The sequence below is a fragment of the Triticum urartu genome, chromosome 4, assembly GCF_003073215.2.
Source record: "Triticum urartu cultivar G1812 chromosome 4, Tu2.1, whole genome shotgun sequence".
Lineage (NCBI taxonomy): Eukaryota > Viridiplantae > Streptophyta > Magnoliopsida > Poales > Poaceae > Triticum > Triticum urartu.
The window spans coordinates 467,382,679-467,400,327 of record NC_053025.1 but is presented as its reverse complement, the minus strand read 5'-3'; positions in this window follow the sequence as shown (position 1 = coordinate 467,400,327).

The window sequence follows — 17,649 nt, the reverse complement described above, 5'->3', positions numbered from 1 at the left end:
CCAGTATGAATTAAATTAAATGCAGGGACTTATGCTAGCTCGTTGTACAGGCTCACTGCAGCTCTGCTTGCGCTTGGGATGTTCCATGTACAAGTCCATGTTACCACTTGCTTGGATGTGCAGGCCTTGTGCTCCGTGCATCCCTCTCTGCATTTTTGACACGGCGAATGGCTGATTAAATAAGAGGAATCAACCTTGCTGTTGTACCGGAGGACAGATACTTACAAGGTTATACGAGTGTGCAGGATGTGTACCAGATCCCGTAGCGCCGTCTTGCCTCGCTAAAAAATGGATTTGCTTGTTTCAGACGATATCTCCAGAAGAAATAAGAGTTAAAGTCAGAGTTGGATAGGCGTGTAAGCTAAGAGAGCAGTGAAAGGATATCCAAACATCGTCGGAACAGTGCACAAGGGAGTGATGTGTGGATACCTAGTTCAGGCCAGCGTTTGGGCATGCTCGCCTAGCTAGAGTGCGGGTCACTTCAGAGCCGTTGAGGGTGATGCCCTGGCGTTGGCTGGCCGCGCACGGATGCAGATCTTGAGTGGCAGCGGAGCGCTATGATGCGGTGGACGAGACCATTGGTGAAGCCCCAGCGGCTTTGGGGGGCGGAGGCGCGACGATGTGCTCGGTGAAGTAGCCCCGGTGAGCTGGGGGACGGCGTCGGTGAAGCGCACCTGATGCGGTGGAAGTCGGTGTTTGTGAGGCACGTCGGTTGCGGCAGTCGATGTTGTCAATGGACCACCCGTTACGGTGGACGAGGGCGTAGAGGAGGTAGCTCCGGTGCGGTGGTGAAGCGCGACCGTTGCCTTCGTCGTCGTCGTCCGGCACAGAGGTGGGGAAAGAGACGAGACGAGGGGCGATTCAAACTTTGCTTGGGTTGGCGGCGAATTAGGGATTTGAGCAATTTGGGCGTGGAAGGGGGTGGTGGAGAAGAGAAATTTTGCAGGGCTCGAATTGGGGCCGCCAGATATTTCAATCTGAAACGTGGAAGCGCGAACTTATTTTGTCGTCCTCCTTTTGGGGGGGAGGGAGGGGGTGGGTGGCTGGGTGCTAAGCGTCCGTCCGACACACGCGACCACCACGACACGACCCTGGTCTGCCTGGTGCACCTACATTTGAGAATGCAAACGAATCTTCTTTCATTTGCAAACGAATCTGTATGTATTACCATGCCCGTGTTTTCCTTGCAATAATCAGTCATTCGAAACGAGATCCACGGTATCCACGCTAACGTGGATTAGAGTGTGTGTCACATAATTAGTTATTTGAATTAGAGTGTTTGTCACATAGCGATCTCCAATTCTAACGTGGATTTCGCATTTCACTGTATCCATGCTACTTTTTTAATACAAATTCATATGTATATGATGAACACCATGGTAGTGAGAAATTTTTTGGATGGATCCAAACATATGACCTACAAAATAGCACAACAAATCGAGTCAATGTCAACTTTTCGAAACCTAGTATGGCACGAATTCGAAATAATTACCCATTCTTTCTCTCCATGTTTCGATCTCTAACTCTCTCAACTACACAACCCCTTTTCCACTCTGTTACGAAATGTATTTACCTCACACAACCGCCATTGCACCCAATGACGAGCTCTCTCTCGTTCCCTCTCACCTTCTCGCGCTAAATACATGCATTGCCTATCTAGCCCCCCAACCTCTCGTGCGCATGCACGCACGTTGTCTATCTAGGTCACTCCCTCGAGATTGTCTCACTCTTTCTTCCGCACGGCGGGCCACACTCGCTCAATCTCGCTCTCTTTATCTGAGTCTCGTTTAACCTTGTTTTCTTTCACACACACAAATGATATATCTCCCTGTTCGGGCCTCGATCGACACACTCTATACTCTCTCATGCAGATTGTCTATCTAGGTCAGTCCATCGAAGCCGCCCCACTCTTTCAACCTCATGGCGGGCCACGCTCTCTCTCTCCCTCTCTCTCTCTCTCTTTGTATGTCTCGATTGACCTCGCTCTTTCTCAAACAAAAACGATATATCACCATGTTTGAGCCCAATTCGACTTATTCACATTGTATACTCTCTCACACACATTGTCTATCTAGGTCACTCTCTCCAACCCGTCTCACTCTTTCGATAGCACGACGACCCTATGTGATCGATTGACCTTGCTTCCTCCCATGCACAAAATATATCTACACGTCTGTAACTGGATCATCTCTCAAGCTCTATCGTACAACCCTCACCCTTGCCAAAAGCTCAATCGGACAATATCTCTCCAGAGCATATATATTTGTTCAATGAATGTCGGACCACATTCATTTTGTCTCTCTATCTATATGTCTCTCGATTGACCTCGCTTTATCACGCCGTATCTTCCACACATTGAAGCTACCTCTCCATCCCTCGCAAAGCCGGAGCTATTTACATTGCGAGGGGCACTCCAACCTTGGATTAATTTGTGTAGGCATTTATTCCGGTCGGTTTAGATTATATTTTCGTAGCATTCGGCGCACAACTACTCGAAACACCGTTGCAACCCCCGCAACTCCCCTAGTTGATTTCCCTCTGGCTCGGTCATCGCTCTCTCGCCCGTCCTTTCTTGCCTTCAACGTCGCACCATGGTATTATTGCAAAAAAACTCTGTTGTTCTCTTTAATTATTATAAATAAGCTACAAAACTACACACCGATAGTCCACTTGAAATGGAACAAATTTCGACCCACAAATTAAAGTGCTACAAACTACACACCGAGGGGCCCACATGTCATGAAACAAATTTGGACCGATATACAAATTAAAAAATAAAGGACGAGGATCGAACATGCGACCAGGGCCTTCAAGCCGCACGTCAATAGGCAACATACGTATAATAGCAATGTTTGTTGTACCTCCCTTTGTTCACATAATGTTTTTATATTACCATAGCCTATTTAATTGATAACATGTAATATTATTTTTAGTACTATTCGCCTTCACTTACTGGTGGGTTCCATGTGTGCTCTCTCTCTCCTCCCCTTCTGCGTTTAGACGCACGGGCAAACATGAAGAACTCGCGGGCGATGTTGCCGTTGACCATACCTGGACGCGTTCACAAGTTACGGCACCAGTTTCACGTGCTAGCAGCACTAGTTAGTGTGTACATGAAATGCACGTTAATTTGGAAGTATATTAAGTGCATGCGGATATTAAGTAGGATATTATTTGCGTGTTATTATGTGATTAGCACTATTTTTGGCATGAAATTAACTGCACGCTAAACGTGTTGAGCGCTCGACATTGAAGCAGTCTAGGTCGTTGGATGACAAGGAATACATGTGGCTTGATGACGTTTTATATTTAATTTGATACGGCTCTAGCAGAACATTCAATCGATTAAACCATAGATTTCTTCAAGTCTGACTCCGACTTTAAATTATATGACGATCGATCTAAAATAAACGGAAATGATAAACGTTTGGATTTTAAGCATGGCAATCCCAATGTTTTTCATGGCAAATTTAGATTACGCGGCGGCGGCGGGGGCGTCTTGCGGTGGGAAGCGGCTCCTCTGTCGTGCTCTGTGTGTCGTCGGGCCACTGACCGACGGCGATGGCGATGCCTTGTGCCATTGTTGGCGTACTCCTGGACGTTGGCCTAGCTTCAAGGAAGGCCAAAATGTTCTGGACTTTGGAGCGAGTCAACTGGCGGGAGGAGGCGACTGGCGTTGGTGCAAGGAAGCGGTCGACGGCGGCCATCCATGCCGCTGAGGGGGGCACTGGCACCCACGCGAGGACATGCACTGTCAATGGCATGGTGGAGAAATTCGTGTGCACGGGCACCGACACGGGCGCGCATGTTAGTGCACGCGCAGGCGCATGCGCTGGTAGGTGCATGGGCACCGGCACGGGCGTGCGCGTCAGTGCACGCGCAGGCGCATGCGCTGGCAGGTGCATGAGTGCGTGAAAGTCGGCGGGGACCTCGTGGAACCCCATGGCATCAAGCTCGGCGACAATGTGCAGCTCCCAGCCCATCAATGCCATGGGGATGGGCGCTGGCGCAGTCGGGGCGACGGGAGCCGGAACGTGAGCGGGGACAGGCGCGGCGTCTTCCTGCAAGGCCAGTTCAAGCTCGTCCCAAAGCGCCTTATGTTCTTGAGACTCTGGCTGGGTGTCATCCTCAGGAAACTTGAAAACTAAGGGCATACCTTCGTGATGCAGCATGGCGTACATTTAGGTTAGGCTGGTTGGAGGTACACGACAGGAGAATCGGAGAGGAAGAGAGAAGATTGTAGCGATACCGGGTAGTGCGGGGTTGATTTTAAACTGCGGCGCCGGCAACATTAAAAGTGGGAGCAGTTGGGACGAAGGTGGGCGGCAGAGCCTGGTCAAAGGGCTCGCCTCCCGGTGAGCCTGCACAGTGGTCTGCTCGCACGCCTCCCTGTCAGCCGATGCGGCAGTCTGCTCGCATGCCTCCCGTCGACTCACACGCTTGCTCTGACGGCACCTGCCGATGAGAAGCGGGACTCGTGGCAGCACGTAAACGCCCACGGTTTCAATAGTGAAAGCGTTCGCCTTAACGTGACAGGTCTTTGTTCCAAAATACCTTGGCTCTTCATTTGTGCAACTTGTCATACGCAGCTTGTCTCAAATTGAAGAAAAAATTATGAAGTAATATTTGTGCCATATCACATGACCATGCTTAGTTTCAAGAATTTATGGTCACTTTTGGATTTTCTGAAATTTAAGATCCAGGATTCGAAACAATATCATAACTTGCATCATGCACTAATTTTTCAAGCCATACATCTGTTCTCTTGTATTTATTAAGAAAGGATTTGGTCAAACATTTTGCTTAGTTAGACTTCAGACAAGTTATATATGCAGAGCAAAAGGATAATCCCTCCGTACCAGTGCATTGCCTGATATATTAACTCAAGTACTAGGCACGAACAAATGGGCTCAATTATGTGCTCATCCTGGTGTAGTAGTAGTACTAGGCAATGCAGTTGACGGGTGACCTTGGCGAGCCGCGACCGAGGGAATTGAACTGTGCTCGACACGGTAGGTAACGTTGTCTAGTTACTAAAGCATCCCTCCGTTGTTCATCGGTAGTCATTATGGACAGGGGATATGAGGGGAATTTCCTAGGGCTAGAATTCTAGCCGCCAGATATTTCGACTCGAAACGCGGAGGCTCGACTGGTTAGGGTTGCCTAATGTGCGTACTACGCACGCCACCAGAAGGACACGAGCATGATTTTTTTATTTTATTTTTTTAGAACCAACACGAGCCAAGGTCTGGCTGGTATGCCATTGGGTCCTACAATTCAGGAATACGAAAGGAACCTTTTAAATTGCCGAACAAATATATGTGTATTACAATGCCCGTATTTTCCTTGCAAATACTAATCTCAACGTGGTAATTGATTTATGACGAGTTGTTGAATTAGAGTGAGTTTGTGATATAGTGATCTCAACATGGATTTCACATTCCATGGTATCCCTGGTAAGTTTTTCAATGAAAATTAAAATTTAAAAGATGAACAATATGGAGGTGAGAAAACTTTGTATGTATCAAGCATATGACCACACACACACACATACACACAGAGACACCCACACATGAACACAACAACAATCCAATAAGTATTATGCATCTTATTTTCCAAACCATGCATGTATGACACGAATTCAAAAGTACTCCTTCTATTCCTAAATATTAGTCTTTTAGAGATTTCAACAAGCGACTACATACAGGGCAAAATGAGTGAATCTACACTCGAAAATATGTCTATATACATCTGTATGTGCCACTCCACTTGAAATATCTAAAAAGACTAATATTTAGGAACGAATGGAGTAAAATGTAAGACATGCATGGTCCTCAATTCAATATTTAAAACGAACATGAAACTGAAATATGAATATTAAGTCTAGTACTATAGTACATGCAAATGTTGTGTTTAATTAGGCGGAGCTATGATTGTCGGGGGTCACCCCCTCGACCTTAGATAAAATTGTGAAGCTCTGTTTAGGGTTGTTTAGATTATATTTGTCCCCACCCTCCCAACCACCGATTGGTTGTGCACCCCCACCCCTCCTCCCTGGGAGAATATCATGTGCCCCCATACCTTAGATGCTATATGCCGATACGAGTTTCTTGGAGCTTGTCGATGTGAGATATAGCAGCTCACATGATGTCTTAGTATTTTTACAGGAAACCTTGATGAGTTTGAGAATTGCACACAATTGGTACAAAAACTACTCAGATGCCCTTGGATCCCATATCCAACGACCTCGAAGCTCGTATCACCGTAGCATCTAAGATGAAGGAGGACATCATATTCTCCTGTATGTAAGAATATCATGTGCTACCACACCTTAGATGCTTTGGTGATACAAGCTCTTCGGAGCCGTTGGATTTGTTACCCAACACCTCCTCGGTGGTTCGAACGTTTTTTTGCAGAAAAGCCCCCAAAGAGTTCGGCCACTGTTTACAAGCACAAAGACTGCTCAGATGCCATTGGATCTCAGATCAAACAACCTCGAAGCTCGTATCACTGTAGCACCCAAGCTGCGAGAGCACCTTATGTTTTCTCGCACGGGAGAATATGAGGTGCTCCCGCACCGTAGATTCTATGGTGATACGAGTTCACGGAGATCTAACGGCCCACAGTAGGAGGTTTGAATGTTTTTGCAACATATGGCTGAGAGAGTTTGGGAATTGTGCAGAAAGTACAAGTACTATGCATGTGCCATCTGATCACTGATCATACGACCTAGATGCTCATATCACCGTAGCGGGTAATTAAGCTACGGGGAGCACCTAATATGAGAAACGGGGAGCCGTTGGATCCAAGATGCAGCGGCACACATGAGGCCTGAATGTTTCATTGGCAAAAAAACCTTTGGAGAGTTTGGAAATTGCGCATAATTACAAAGACTACTCCCAAGCCATTGGATCTCACTTCCAACGGTGTAAAAACTCGTATAACCATAGCATCTAAGCTGCGGGGTGGATGTGATATTCTATGCCGCTGTCATTTTTGTTCGTAAACTTGCAAAATACGTGTAACTTGTGCGGTTACTTATCTAACCGCGCAAAGTGTTTCTTCAAAAAATCATCCTACACTGAAATATCGGAACAACACACGGGGGTCCCACTTGTCATTAATCAAATTTGGACCTACAACTAACAAATCTGAAAGACGAGATTCGAACTGGCAACCTGGACTACAAAGCGTAAGTCGATAGCATGAAACAACAACGGTTGTTGGCTTTGTCCCATAACTTGATTTTATACAGTATTACATTGAGTAGAGTAGAGGGAGTGCCTCGTCAACACGTGCATGACCGTTGACTCACTTACTGGTGGGTCCCAGGTCTGCGATCTCTCTCTTCTCTCCATCGTCTAACCTTTGCACGGGCACACAGAAGAGCGGCGCTAACTTGTCGTGGTGTTATTACAACTAAGAAAAGCTTGGAAAATAGAAGAATCGCCTAGAACAAGAGACGTTGTGGCTGGTCGAGACGGAGCTAACCACACCTATACTCCATGCCATGTTAGCATGAGGAAGCTGTGTGGCTAGTGGGGTGTTTTCGACCAACTGGCTGGGTCCTGAGGTCGAACCATACGTACTACGTATGATACAGAACATTTTTAAACGCACATTTCTCCTCCATACCGAGACATGGCACACCCTACCGCGTGGTTTCGGGGTCCTCCCGGGTGGTGCACGCATATATTCTTCCTGACGTGGGACGCCCTACTGCGCGTTTTTGCCAAAGCAAGTAAATGAGTTGTCAAATCACGAAAGGCCACTTTTCCCGCCAAGTACATCAGTGAAGCACGGTGGATAGCTAGTTGGGCTAGTTCGACCGATTAGCTAGGCCGCCGCCACATTTGTTTCTTCACCCCTTTTTTATCTACTTGTCGACAGGTAAATTTAAATATCCACCGCGGCGTTGCTCTGGTGTTTGAGTGTGGCAGGATTTTTAATTTTTGATTGACGGGAGCAGGCACGGCAGGATTTTTAATTTTTTGATTAGTGGGAGCAAGCGCAGCAGCAATTAGTCACGATAACTCCGCCTGTAAAAACCCACTGCTCCATGATGTGAGAAGTCGTCGACTGGTGTTTTACCATGGTGAAAACCAAAAGATTCCCCGCTCCTCGGCTGGCTCCCTCCGCCTTCCCATAGATTGCATTGCCTTTCAGCCATTTCGCCCCCTGCATCACCAACGTCGTGCGCCTCGAGAAGCAGAGGGACTTCGGTGGTGTTTAGGCTCCCTCTGCATGGGCATGTCCATGTCTCGGCGCAACATGACCGTTGGATCAAACTCAGACGGTGCAGATCAGTCACTGTAGCACAAAGCATGTGGGTGTGTTTGGTTGCATTCTCATCTCAATATAGTTGTCTCCTCTTCGTGTATTTGTGTTAATCTACTACTGTGGACTCATGCACCCTTCGTGCACTCTACCAAACACCCAAAAGTGGGTGAGAAGGGAACTTTTGCTCCCATCTCATGCATCCTTCATACACCTTGCCTAGCACTATTCGTGCTTCATATGGTTCATGTTCCGTGGAGTACTGTAGCACCGTACTTTCCGTGCACTGTAGACCTAGTTCTGTTAACATTGATCTCACCGTTCATTCTCGATCGGACAGTCGAAAAAGCGGTACTATGTTACTACATTACTGTTCATATAGTTGACATGTGCACAACATCATTTGTTGTCGTCATATCTTACTACACTAGCAACAAGATTATGTAGTACTGACGTATGAACCACTGCACATTCCTAGTAGTAGGAGCACTGTGTATGTTCAAGTGGCTGCCGTATTTCGCACTCCTCCGTCGTAAGAGTGGAAACGCTTGTTGTAATCATTTTTTCTTCAGAAAAACAGTGGACACGCTCTACCATGCGGATCCTCCTCCAGCCATGCACTAAATTACTCACTTTCACCGACGTGTGGGACAAACAGCATCGGGGTCCACCAGCCATGCACTAAATTACTCCGTAGTAGAGTGACGGTAGACTACCCCGATCGAAGCGTCGCAGTAATGCCCAATGAGCCGTCAAATCACAAAACCCCCTCCTTTCCAGCAGTAAGTTGGACGGACGAAGCAACCATCATTTCACTCTTCTCTCTCAGCTTCCTCTCCACCCAACTCGCTTCTCCCTCATCTTGTTCCTCATTTCTTCAAGAAAACCCCGACCTGCTTCTGCCATTGTTCTTCTCTCCCAAAGAAGGAAAGGTGAGCGCATCAATGGTGTTGATTCTGGCCAAGGCCCGGTCTTGCAACCCCGAGACTGATCCTATAACTCCCTCTCTTTTCTTCTTTTGGGTTTGTGATTATGGTTTATTTTCTTTTATTTCTATTTGACAGTTTCTTGATGGACGCTGGAGCACTGGCCGAAGTGATGTCTATGGCTCTGGCCAAAACCGTCGAGGCTCATGGTACGAAGAAGCGCAAGTACCCCACCGAGAGTACCGCAGACAAGCTCAAAGCCATCGCCCTGTCCAAGCCCCCATCTCCGGGATCCCTCATTAAGCAAGTCCAGGTAATATCTCTTGTTGATGATCTTTTTCTCGATCTTGATCGTGTCTTTTCATCTAACACGCAGTACTAGTACCAGTGGTACAACTTTCTGGGTCATCTTGCATGTGATTTTTGTGTGCCAAATGACGGTTCTAAATTCCACTTTTGACCAAAACATGCGAGAGGTTGACACTTATTTCTTTATAGATTACTTTCAACTACTCCCTCTATCCCAAATTTCTTGTCTTAGATTTGTCTAGATACGGATGTATCTAATAGTAAAATGTGACTTGATACATCTGTATCTAGACAAATCTAAGACAAGAATTTTGGGACGGAGGGAGTACTTTATGAACATCAATGCTACCTTTGAAGAGGGTATATTTGCCTCAGTAACTTGTGGTATGGATATTGCAAGTAATCCCTCTGCTCTCATGCCCTTGAAGACATGTTCTAGTGTCTTTGTTCACTCATTTATGTGCGTATATGTAGTCATATATGGAGTATAATATCGAAAGTCATCTTATAATTATGAACGGAGGTAGTAATAAAATATGGTTTCTGTTTGAATTAGAACCAGGTCCGCGGTGGAGATGAAGTTCTCAAAGTCATGCCGTGTGAACTGGAAGACCTGAGGATGAGTTCTACAGCTAAAATATCCAGCTGCCGTGTCCTTGTCGCCATGTGTCCTGAACTAGTGTTTTCCTGTAGCATTGTTGTCAGGCGTGTTCTTGAGGCTGTACTTGACCACAACAATTTCCTGGTTGTGCCTTCGATTACAAAGGGTGTGGTTCTTGTAAAGTTTCCCAACAAATCTGATGCGGCATGTCTTCATGATCATGTTTATGAGTGAAAAGACCACTCTTTTAGGTTCTCCAAGGTTGACGAGATGGTGATGGTGCATGTAGACATCTCTCACGAAGTCCATGGCCTAGTCAGTTATGCGGGGTTCATCCCGTAGGTCGGTGGCAAGAAATAGTATGCAGAGTTTAATTAGTGCAACTTTGCTTGCCTGTAGTAAGTACTATTGTTCAGTACTTGATTTGTGTTTGTGAACCCTGTATTGTTTATTAGTACTACCGCTTTTGTTGTGTGGTCAGTCCTGAGAATGGTCTATGTTAATGTCTGTCCACTCAATTCAGTCTGTATATTACGAAGTATCCAGATCATCTTTTTTGTGAGGACGGTTTATCAGTTATGGTTACACTCCAATATCTGTATGCATTGCAGGGTTTATCGCACCCACCAGGATTTCCAGTCACATGGATGTTCGGTCCATATGATTTGTCATGACCTTTGGACTGTCCTGCTTGTGGGAGTAGGCGGGGCCCCTGCATGCCACCCGTAGTTGGACGATCAAGCTTCTGTTTAGTACTTCAACATAGTGATTTCCTGGTAAGGATTCACTCGTGTCACATCAAGTAAATCTTATTGATTTACTATCTAAATCTTATTGATTTAATGTCATGTTTTCTTTCTTTTCCTACAATTTTACGATGTAGGTTTTTCCATGTGACATTCATCACAGAATAAACCGTTTGGTTTGCTTTACGATGGCTATTTTTTGAAGGTTTCACTTCTTATGTCGTGTCGGTAACGAAGGCACTGTCCATCACTTATATTACTGGAAAACATTGGATCAGTCTGTTGTCTGAGTACAAGCTGAATCCCTATGATGAACTGTAGTTTGGTTTAACAAAGACGCCACGATTAGTCCTTCTCGCGTTTAAAAGAAATGAAGAAAAAACTGGATCACGATCACGAGGTCTAGTCAAGTTAGAAAGCTGATCATAGCAGACCAGACACGATCGCCGCTGTCTCGCACATCGGTACCACCTTCAGCAACGGATCGAGCACCGGCAGTTGCTCTAGCACTGACAGCGGTAGCAGCTCAGTCTGATCCAGCTGAGTATTGTGCACCGACCATGTCAGCGGATCAGGCTGATCTACCGGAGGATCGGGCATAGACACCGGCACCTGCTCCGACACCGGCACCAGCTCTACAAGGAGCACCATCTCCGGCAGCAGCAGCGGCTTCGGCACCTGCACCAACACTTGCACTTGCATCTGCTCCGGCCCGTGCAGCGGCAACCGAACGAGCAGTTGCACCGGCAACAGACTGGGCTGCAGTTCGCACTTCATATACCAAAGTCCTTACAAAAACCGACATGTCCACCTTCTTGGTAAGCATTGGCCTCCCAAGTGTTTCGTTCTTTTTTATTTCCATGTTGTTTTGCATGATTCATTGTGTTGATCTAACTATTTGGGTATGTCTTCTTGTTTGCAAACAGAGAATTCCTAGAGCAACGAGGGAGTCATTCAACAATCTGGGCGACAGCGGCCAAGTTTCTCTTACCATGCGCAACCTTGGTGTGAATGAACCTGCTCAATAAACCGTAAGTACAAAGGATGGTTGCATGAAGATTGATGCTAAAGGATGGTCAAGGTTCAAATCTAAATCTTATCTTGCGGTAGGGGATGATCTAAAAATCGAACTTTCTCGGCAAGGAGAGCTGGTCCAAATCAACTTTGAAATTCTTCAGTAGCAGCACGCAACTGCCGAACTGATCTATCCTACGAGAGATTTTGATGTAAGAATCTGGCATGGTGAAACAAGTGTCCTGTGTGTATAAGTAATACGACAATATTATTTATCACATGGTATATCATTGATAAAATTGCAACTCTCATTGCTGGTTAGGAACTGTCGTTTGATTTCATTCCAACAGCTGATGTGCTTTATTCAGTTTTGTGTATTCGCCTTGCGACAACAACTAAAACCATCCTGCAATATGAAAAGCGCTGAGGTAGAAAACATGGGCCCCCAAACTTGCAGGGTGGGCTTGCGGCCCAAAGTCCAGAACCGTGGGCATGTCTGAGTATTATATTCTCAGTTGAACCCCCATAATGCCCGTGCGTTGCACGTAACATAAAGATGCATTTGTATGAGTATTTTATCTTGTGAGAGAAAAGGATGAATGAGGGAAGGCCCTATTTGAAAATGTGGAGAGGTGTGTGGGTACCTTTTTGCAAAATTGCCATAGTTTCCTTCCTATCCATCAGATATAAATCGGACGGCCTATATTGCAGGATGGCAGGCACACCATCATCACCAACTCGTCTATACTGTGTTAAAAACAACTCTGTGTTTTATAATTATGTGTATTATATATATTCCCCTTGATTTTTCTTATGTATAAAGTTGTGATATAAAAGATTTGTATATTTCTTTACAGAGGGAGTATCTCTCTATCAAAAATATATTTTTGTGTAACTAGTTACTCCTGTCTTTCTACTTCCTTTCGCTGATATGTGGGGCATTCGGCAACGGGGTCCACGTGCCATATGCACAAATTAGAGTGCACAACTGCATGGTAGACACACCCCGGTCGTAGCGCCGCAGTAATGCCCAATGAGCCATCAAATCACAAACCCCCCCCTTTCCAGCTTTAGCATTAAGCTGGACGGACGAAGCGGCAATATTTCACTGGGCCTGAATCACCTTCTCCCCCGTCTGCTTGTTCAGAGAAAAACCCCTCTCGGCGATTGCATAGGGTTTTCTCATGGAGAACCAAGTACGAATTCTTCATCCATCCCCGATAAATCCAAGTCCCTTGGTCGCGGGTAATCCTAGGATGGCAGTCGCCGCCGTTGATGCATTTTTCTTCCTACTGAATCTAGTGTGTTTAATTTGCAGTGCCCAAAGTGCGAGAACCCTATAGGTTTCTACGCCCTCGGCGAGGCGCCACACTTGTTCCTTCTCATCCTAACATAGGATTTTAAAACGCGCACAATATGTTCCTAGAATCCTCTTTTCTATCCGGGAGGGTGGGTTTTTTTAAACATGTTTTCGACTAATTTGGAAATTTGGATTGCTATATTTGGATAAAAGGTACTACTAGTACGATGGTCAACACTGACGTGAAGGAGGAAGTTATTTCTAGATTTGGATAGGGAATACATTGTGTTCTCATATTATTTTCCTGCGGTGCATTATTTGCTCTGCCAGAACACATGTACTCAAGATGCTCGGCCTTGGCATAACTGAATACACCAGTTTAATGGTCATACTGAAGAAAAGCCATGGTGAAAGTGCAACGATCCCTAGGTGGTTTTGGTAATTCCTAACAACATATAGCTCACTGAGCTAATGATATTTCAAGATTAATATCTCAGGAAAGCTCAATGATTGTCATGGCATGGATGAGAAAAGTGGACCCCTCAAAATGCTAAGGACAAAAGGATTGGCTCAAGCTCAAAGCTCAAGACTCTACATTTTCTATTTTAGTGATCCAAGATCACATTGAGTCTATAGGAAAAGCCAATACTATCAAGGAGGGATGAGGTGTTGCTTAATGAGGCTCTTGCTCAAAATGCTTAGTAATATGCTCCAAAACACTCAACTACTTTCTCACATCCACATATGACCTAAACCAAAAGTCAAACTCGGCCCCACCGATTCTTTCTATCCGGCGCCACCGAGTTCAAATGTCATAGCCACTGCCACAAACCCTACGCAAATCGGTCTCACTGAGATGGGATTGTAATCTCTCTGTTTCCCTTCGTAACACTTCAGTCTTACCGAGATGAGCGATCGATCCCACCGAGATTGCAATGTAAACTCTCTGTTTCCCCATCGTAATGTTTCGGTCTCACCGAAATGAGCAATCAGTCCCACCGAGCTTACCTGACCAACTCTTTGGTTAGCTTATTACCAAAATCGGTCTCATCGAGTTTGTGTAATCGGTCTCACCGAGATTACGTTATGCCCTAATCCTAACCATATCGGTCCTACCGAGTTGCATCTCGGTCCCACCGAAACTCCTAACGGTCACTAGCTTTGCTGAATTGGTCCGACCGAGTTTATCAATTCGGTCCCACCGAGATTGGCAAGTTGTGTGTAATGGTTAGATTTTGTGTGCAGGCTATATATACCCCTCCACCACCTCTTCATTCGTGGAGAGAGCCATCAGAACAAACCTACACTTCAAACTTACTTTTTTTGAGAGAGAACTACCTACATTTGTGTTGAGGACAAGATATTCCATTCTTACCATATGAATTTTGATCTCTAGCCTTCCCCAAGTTTCTTTCCACTAAAATCTTCTTTCCACCAAATCCATATCCTGCGAGAGAGAGTTGAGTGTTGGGGAGACTATCATTTGAAGCACAAGAGCAAGGAGTTCATCATCAACACACCATTTGTTACTTCTTGGAGAGTGGTGTCTCCTAGATTGGCTAGGTGTCACTTGGGAGCCTCCGACAAGATTGTGGAGTTGAACCAAGGAGTTTGGAAGGGCAAGGAGATCGCCTACTTCGTGAAGATCTACCACTAGTGAGGCAAGTCCTTCGTGGGCGATGGCCATGGTTGGATAGACAAGGTTGCTTCTTCATGGACCCTTCGTGGGTGGAGCCCTCCGTGGACTCACGCAACCGTTACCCTTCATGGGTTGAAGCCTCCATCAACGTGGATACACGATAGCACCACCTATCGGAACCACAACAAAAACATCCGTGTCTCCTATTGCGTTTGAATCCTCCAAACCCTTCCCTTTTACATTCTTTCAAGTTGCATGCTTTGCTTTCTGCTGCTCATATACTCTTTGCATGCTTGGTTGAATTGTGTTAAGATTGCTTGACTTGTCCAAAGTTGCTAAAATCTGCCAAGAACTAAAAGTGGGAAAAGGATAAGTTTTTATTTGGTCAAGTAGTCTAATCACCCCCCCCTCTAGACATACTTTCGATCCTACAAGTGGTATCAGAGCTTTGGTCTCCATTTGCCTTGATTTTCATAGCTTTTGGAAGTCATAGCCTTGGTTTCACAACCTAGGAGAGTATGGTGTCTAGCAAGGGAAATTACCACCATAGAGGTCCTTACTTTGATGGTACTAATTTTGCTAGTTGGAAGCATAAGATGAAAATGCATATTCTTGGACATAACCCCGCCGTATGGGCTATTGTGTGTATTGGCTTGCAAGGTGAATTCTTTGATGGGATAAAACCAAACAGTGAAGCTACCACGGAAGAGTTGAAGATGCTACAATACAATTCTCAAGCTTGTGATATCCTCTTCAACGGATTGTGCCCCGAAGAATTCAACAAAATCATCCGTCTTGAGAATGCAAAAGAAATTTGGGATACTTTGATTGATATGCGCGAAGGTACCGACTCCGTCAAGGAATCCAAGTTGGATGTGCTTCATAGTCAGCTTGACAAGTTCAAAATGAAGGATGGTGAAGGTGTCACTGAAATGTACTCTAGGCTTGCTCTTATCACAAATGAGATCGCCAGCTTAGGAAGTGAAGAGATGACCGACAAATTCATCATCAAGAAGATCCTAAGAGCTTTAGACGGAAAATATGATACCGTATGCACATTGATCCAAATGATGCCCAATTACAAAGATCTCAAGCCAACAGAAGTCATTGGAAGAATTGTTGCTCATGATATGTCACTCAAGGATAAGGAGGAGCTCCATAACATGTCAAGTGGAGCTTACAAAGCCTCATGTGAAGCTCCCACATCATCAAGTGAGAAACAAACCTTCAATGAAGAATTGAGCCTAATGGTGAAGAACTTCAACAAGTTCTACAAGAGTAGAAGCAAAGAAAGAAGTTCCAAGTCAAGGTCCTACAATGACGAAAGATCTTCTAGTCGAGAGCGAAATTGATACAATTGTGGAAGACCTGGACACTATTCCAATGAGTGTACGGCACCCTACAAAAGAAGAGAAGATTCTCCAAAAAGAAGAAGTAGAAGAGAAGAATCACCATCAAGAGAGAGAAGGAGTAGAGATGATCGTTATGAATGAAGAACATCCCAGAGAAGCAATGATTCGGAAAGGAAGGACAAGTCATCAAGGAGCTACACAAAACAAATATATCAAGCTCATGTTGGTGAATGGGTATCGGGCTCCGACTCCGACAATCACTCCGAGAGAAGCTATCACTCCGACTCCGATTATACTCAAGATGAAGGTGTTGCCGGTCTAGCACTTGTGTCAACCAACTCATACGACATATTTGATTCACCAAATGAAGGACTTGTAAGATGCTTCATGGCTAAAGGCCCAAAGGTATCACACCCCGAGTATGTTGATTTCAATAGTGATGAAGATGACTTGTTAGGTGATGATGATTTACTTGTTGACAACTCTAGTGATGAATACTATGATGAAACATCAATTAATCATGCTAATCAAGATAAAATGAATGACAATGATAAGGAGAAGATTGAGTTTCTAACTAAAGAACTAAACACTCTTAAGTTAGCTCATGAAACTATCTTAGGAGATCATCGAGAACTTTTAAGGACTCATGAGAAATTACGTTTTGAAAAGCTCAACCTTGACCAAGAGCATGAGCTCTTAAAGGCAATCAATGATGATCTTCGCAAGAAAAGTTCTTCTTACATTGCCAAGCATTTACTCTTATCCACTTACATGCCTCAAGTCAAGTCTAGTAACAAGAACAAGAAATATTATTTCTCTAGTAGTGACAATATTCATGATAAATTCAATGTTGTTGCTTCTAGTAGTTCTCTTGATTCCACTAATGATTCTCTTAGCCAAGTTATACTTGAGCAAGAAAATAGCTTATTGAAGGGAATTATAGAGAAAGGTGTTTACAAGAGCCTTGTCGGGAGTAAGCAATTTGAGGAAATTGTATGCAAGCAAGGAAGGCACCGGAAGAACCAAGGTGTTGGTTTTGAACGAAAGCTCAATGCCAATGGAGTTGAGTGGGAAGAAGATCAATACCCCAAGACGAAGTTTGTTCCTCAACAAGAGAAGTATGATCCTACTTCCTTCAAAGGGACACAAGCTCAAGATGATCTTCCACCACAAGACCACAAGCAAAAAGGCAAGGATAAGCTTCAAGAGGAAATTGATGCATTTGAAGAAGAACCCAAGGCCTTGGTCAAGTGGGTTCCCAAGACTACATCAAGTTCTACTTCATCAAGTATGACTACAACTCCAAGGATTCCCATCAAGATGATGTGGATCTCGAAGAAGAAGAACTAGAGAGTTCTTGAGGGTGACTCTGCCAACATACTTCACTCTTATCATTTTGGCAAAAACAAGTGCAATCAACTTCCACATCTTGCACTAGTTCAAGGAGTCACAAACCCTCTTGTTGGTAAGACAAGGGACAAGGTA